Source organism: Nyctereutes procyonoides, unplaced genomic scaffold (genome assembly GCF_905146905.1).
Source record: "Nyctereutes procyonoides isolate TBG_1078 unplaced genomic scaffold, NYPRO_anot_genome, whole genome shotgun sequence".
In the NCBI taxonomy this organism is placed as follows: Eukaryota; Metazoa; Chordata; class Mammalia; order Carnivora; family Canidae; genus Nyctereutes; species Nyctereutes procyonoides.
Genome location: NW_026575020.1, coordinates 37,847,328 through 37,853,327, shown reverse-complemented (window position 1 = coordinate 37,853,327; position 6,000 = coordinate 37,847,328). Strand labels below are relative to the sequence as shown.

The following is a 6,000-nucleotide window of genomic DNA, read 5'->3' as shown; positions in this document are numbered from 1 at the left end:
GCTCAGAGCCTGTGGATTCTCCTCCCTCATCCTCTATAACCCAAGGCCAGCCACTCGAGGAGCAGAGGAAGGTGGGAGCAGGTGGTGTCAAGAGCATGGACTTGGAGGTCAGACAAACCTGGGCTGGAATTCCAGCTTAGTTACTTCCTGTGACTAACAAGTCATTTTATTCAAAAACCTCAATTTTCTCATCTGTAAAATGGGCAGGATAATATTATCTCCTCAGGATCATGGTAGAAATTAAGTAAAATAATAACATGTAGAGTAGTTAGCACAGTGTCTGATATATTGGAAGTACTCGATAGGGATCCCTGGTGGCGCAGCAGTTTAGCGCCTGCCTTTGGCCCAGGGCGCGATCCTGGAGACCTGGGATCGAATCCCACGTCGGGCTCCCAGTGCATGGAGCCTGCTTCTCCCTCTGCCTGTGTCTCTGCCTCTCTCTCTCTGTGACTATCATAAATAAATAAAAACTTAAAAAAAAAGGAAGTACTCAATAAATGGTATGCATGACATGCCATAAGTATTTGGTTATGATTATAATAATCATCCAAAATGATTCAATTTCACTTCAAATGGCACTTCTTCCAGGAAGCCCTGTTTTTTAAAAAATCAAACTATAACATGGGGTGCCATCCAGTTGGAAGAGCATGTGACTCTTGATCTCAGGGTCTGAGTTCGAGCCCCATGTTAGACGGAGATTATTTTATTTTTTTATTTTAATTTTTTAAAAGATTTTATTTATTTATTCATGAGAGACACAGAGAGAGAGGCAGAGACACAGGCAGAGGGAGAAGCAGGTTCCCTGCAAGGAGCCCGATGCAGGACTTGATCCCAGATCCTGGGATCATACCCTGAGTCAAAGGCAGATGCTCAACCACTAAGCCACCCAGGCATCCCAGATGGAGATTACTTTTTAAAAATCTTTAAAAATTAAAGTGGGGAGCCTGGGTGGTTCTGTCGTTTGGGCGTCCAACTCTTGATTTTGGCTCAGGTCATGATCTCAGCATCCTGGGATCAAGCCCCACCTCCCCCCAGCATCAGGCTCCTCCTCAGTGGGGAGCCTGCTTCTCCCTCTCCCTCTGTGGCCCTGCATGCTTGTGCTCTCTCCTGCTCTCTCTCAAATAAATAAATAAAATATTTAATTAAAAAAAAGAGTTCAGGCTTTGGGCTCAGACATGCCTGGTTCAAGTCCTGGTTTGGCTGGGAGTTTGCTATGTGCCCCAGGATGTGCTATGTCTTAGTATCTGCATCTGTAAAGCATAGAAATCATCATACCTACTTGATAGAATTTCGAGGGAAATTAAATGAGATATTGTGCTTAAAGCATTTGATAAACAAGGGGGACCAGGAATTGGCAGGTGCTATTTTTATTCATGTCTATTATATTCAGCCCCTCCCTCCCATACCCATCCTGGAAGAACCCCAGAGACTCCACAGCTCTGACCTGAACTATTACCCTAGCCTCCCTTGGTGCCTTCACCTCTGAGCTGGCCTCCTCTCAGCTACTAAGTGGGCTGTGCCAGAATGGCCATGGTTGGGTCACGGGGCCTTCCCTGGTGCTGTTGCTTTGGTTCAGGATTTGCCCCATCACCCCCCCCACCGCCCCACTTCCCATGCAAACTCAGTTCAGCCTCAAAGTGTCAGCTTTGCCTTTCTTTTTTTTTCTTTTTAAAGATTTTATTTATTTATTCATTTGAGACACACACACACACACACACAGAGAGAGAGAGAGAGAGAGAGAGAGAGAGGCAGAGACACAGGCAGAGGGAGAAGCAGGCTCCATGCAGGGAGCCCGACACGGGACTCGATCCCGGGTCTCCAGGATCATGCCCTGGGCTGAAGGCGGTGCCAAACCGCTGAGCCACCGGGGCTGCCCAGCTTTGCCTTTCCTAAGATTCCTTTCCAGATCCCTGGCTTGACTGGGTGCCCCTCCTCAGGCCTCATTGTCTCCCTGTCCCTGCCCTGGCTCATCCTGGCACTGCATCTATAGGCTCACCCTGGAGTGCTCAGTACCTGGCAGAGTGCCCAGCACACCACAGACACCTGATGAATGTTTATTAAATGTGAAATGGATAAATAAATAAATGTCACTTCCATATTTGAAAATCTTCCATGGTTTCTCATGGAGAGAGAGAGAGAGATGAAGTCCAAACCACAGAGTACTGTGTTCAACTGTCCATCCTCACCTCCCACATGGCACAGTTTGGATTCTGGCCCTTTCTCTTGTTGGCTGTGAGATCTTGGACAAATGGCTTGGTTTTCTCATCTATAAAATGGAGATAATAGGGGCAGCCCCGGTGGCTCAGCAGTTTAGCGCCGCCTACAGCTCAGGGTGTGATCCTGGAGACCCGGGATGGAGTCCCACATCGGCTCCCTGCATGGAGCCTGCTTCTCCCTCTGCCTGTGTCTCTGCCTCTCTCTCTCCTCTCTGTGTATTCTCATGAATAAATAAATAAAATCTTTTTAAAAAATGGAGATAATAATAGCAAATAACTCATAGGTGACCATTAGGGTTCAATGAATTGATATATGTAAAGAGCTTGGAATAGTGATTGACACACAGTATGTCCCACACTACCTTGCTGTTGTCTTGCATGGCCTGCCCTCCCCCTGCTCCTCCTCATCACTCTTCTGCTGGGGGAGGGGCAAGGACCTGGTGGCAGGACAGCTCCCTTTCTTTACCAGTCCTTTGTTTACTCAGCCCTACCCTTGACTCTTACCTTCCAAAGTATTGGCACCAATGAATCCTGAGCTTCTCCAACGTTCTGTGGTTGAAGATTCTCTTTTTGAAGATTCATATTTCCACCTCCTCTTCTCTATGCAGTCATTAACCTTTAGCCACATGCTGTTCACCTTCCAGAGTTTTGTCACTATGCCTCACCTCTCACTCCCTCCTTTTTCTGTTTCTTGTGTCCTTTTTATGTTTTTGTTTTTCCAATTTTTTTTAAAGATTTTGTTTATTTATTCATGAGAGACACAGACAGAGAGCGAGAAAGAGAGAGGCAGAGACACAGGCAGAGGGAGAAGCAGGCTCCATGCAGGTAGCCTGACATGGGACTCGATCCCGGGACCCTGGGGTCACGCCCTGGGCCAAAGGCACGCGCCAAACCGCTGAGCCACCCAGGCGTCCCTCCAATATTTTTTTTAAGTAGGTGCCTTGCCCAATCTGGGGCTTGAACTCACGTCTTGGAGATCCAAGAGTCACATGCTTGGGCGCCTGGGTGGTTCAGTGGTTGAGCATCTGCCTTTGGCTCAGGTCATGCTCCCAGGGTCCTGGGATGGAGCCCCACATCTGGCTCTCTGCTCAGTGAGAAGTCTGCTTCTCGCTCTCCCTCTCCCCCTCCTTCAACTTGTGTGCTCTCTCCCTCTCTCTCAAATAAATAAATAAAATCTTAGGGGATCCCTGGGTGGCTCAGCGGTTTGGCGCCTGCCTTTGGCCCAGGGCGCGATCCTGGAGTCCCGGGATCAAGTCCCGCATCTGGCTCCCGGCATGGAGCCTGCTTCTCCCTCCTCCTGTGTCTCTGCCTCTCTCTCTCTCTCTCTCTCTCTCTCTCTCTCTCTCTCTCTATCATGAATAAATAATAAATAAATCTGTAATAAATAAATAAATAAATAAATAAATAAATAAATAAATAAATAATATCTTAAGGCAAAACAAAAAACTATTGCAAAAAAACAAGAGTCACATGCTCTACCAACTGATCCAGTCAGATACCCCTATTCTTTGTGACTTTATAGATTTAAACTTCTAATAATTCCCCTGCTGTTGCTTTAGCAGGGTTTCAGGAGTAACAGGATTCCACATTATATAACGAGATCTATTTTTCTATAAACAAAATTCTGAAGCAAAACATTAATTGTTCTTTTTTGGAGGAGGGGCACATGGGAATTTGCTTTATTGCTTGGCTGTTTGTTTTTTTGTTTTTTTTAGAAACTGTTTATTTTCTGCCAACCTTATTTCCATTTTGTTGCTTCTGTGGAAGAGCAGCTTAAGACCACTCAGTGGTTGTTCCTACCCATTCAGTGGCCTGAGCAGTGGGAGCTGCAGAGCTATCTTCAGTGGCTGGCTGAGCGCTCCTGTCTTCAGTAGGGAACTGCTGAATAGGCATAGAGGGCACCTGCATGCCTTCAGACCAGTCTGCAACTTCAGGCTGAATAGCAGTGAACTTAGGAGCTGGAGCCGTCCATTCACCCTGAAATTCCTCCTTAGTCACAGCCTTTTCAGCAGCGGCCTGTTCTTCCTTTTCAGTCTCTTCAGGATCTCTGTAGAAGTAGAGATCAGGCATGACTTCCCATGGGTGCTCACAGGAAATGGTGCCACCCAAGCGCAGGACTTCCCGGGGGCTAGCATCCACCACATCAGACCCACCGAGTGAGCTCCCTTGTTGTTGCAATGGATGGCAATGTCCACATAGCACAGAGGAGAGTCTGTTACACAGAGCAATGGTAGGCAGGTTAATGTAAGATGCCTCTGTGAGAGGCTGGTGGTCAGCCCTGGGATCAGTAACCACCAGAAGCCTTGGCTCTCAGAAGGCTGCCTGGATCTGGTTAGTGAAGGTTCCAGGAGTGAAGCGGCCAGCAATAGGAATGGCTCCAGTAGCAGCAGCAAATTTCAGCACAGCTCGCTGGCCAGTATTCCTGGATGATGTAACACCGACATCAGCTGGGTTTTCAATGGCAACAATGGCATGAGCTGCCAACAGAAGCTTCTCCCAGGTTCTCTTCAGGTTTATGATGTAGATACCATCACTTTTCCTTTTGTAGATGTACTGTTCCATTTGGAAGTCAAGGCTGGTGCCACCTAAGTGGATTCCTGCTGCAAGGAATTTGAGGACATCCTCCTCCTTCATTTGCAGAACATCAAGGGCTCCCGACATTGTTAAAGTTTCCCTTTAAGTTACGATGAGAACGCAAAACAACGGTGGGAACGCAAAACAATGCCGCATGGACCCGTCCCTGGGTAGCATGGAAAGGCGCTTTGCTGTGTTTTAAAAAGTATTTTGTTTTTAAAAATAGAGGTTCTGGGCAGCTCCTGTGGCCCAATGGTTTAGCGCCGCCTTCAGCCCAGGGTGTGATCTTGAAGACCCCAGATCGAGTCCCATGTCAGGCTCCCTGCATGGAGCCTGCTTCTCCCTCTGTCTGTGTCTCTGCCTCTCTCTTTCTCTCTGTGTCTGTCGTGAATAAATAAATAAAATCTAAATAAATAAATAAATAAATAAATAAATAAATAAATAAATAAAATCTTTTTAAAAAATAGAGGTTCTCCCCTATTCAAAAAAGTGTCCTCGATCCTGATCTGTGGTTCATCTAGCTGTTCTTTTGCTATTCCGTCTCTTTGCACCCTTGGCTCACCTGTACTTCTTTGGCCATTTCCCTCCTGCCTCTTTCTGGTGTCTACTCCTCTTGCTCAGCCTTAAACTGAGTGTCCTTCACATAACCAACCCTAGGCACTTGGATCATCTCAGTCACTATTGCTGGTGTCATCCATAGCCTATGAGCTGACAGGGACACCAGATCTGGCTTCTGACTTTGAACTCACATCCAGTGGCTTCCCATTGAAGCCCAGCCTGCCTGTCTTTCCCCTTTAAAATGCAACACTAGAGGTTCCTGGGCGATTCAGTCACTCAAGTGTCTGGCTCTTGATCTTGGCTCAGGTCCTGATCTCGCCATTGTGAGTTCGAGCCCACGTTGAGCTCCACGCTGGTTATGGAGCCCACTTAGAAAATAATAATAATAAAATAAAATAAATAAAATGTAAAACTATCCTCTGCCCTTCCCCAGTCCTACTCTTGATCACTCTACTATTTTTTATTTTTTTATTTTTAGATTTTATTTATTTATTCATAGACAGAGAGAGAGAGAGGCAGAGACACAGGGAGAGGGAGAAGCAGGCTCCATGCAGGGAGCCCAACGTAGGACTCGAGCCCAGGTCTCCAGGACCACACCCCAGGCTGCAGGCAGCGCCAAACCGCTCTGCCACCAGGGCTGCCCCTACTGTTT

The 6,000-nt window shown here is 47.0% G+C and overlaps 1 pseudogene; it reads right to left on the bottom strand.

Moving 5' to 3' along the window:
- Window positions 1-3,965: 3,965 nt before the first annotated feature.
- Window positions 3,966-4,911, bottom strand: LOC129513856 (40S ribosomal protein SA-like; annotated as a pseudogene).
- Window positions 4,912-6,000: the final 1,089 nt, after the last annotated feature.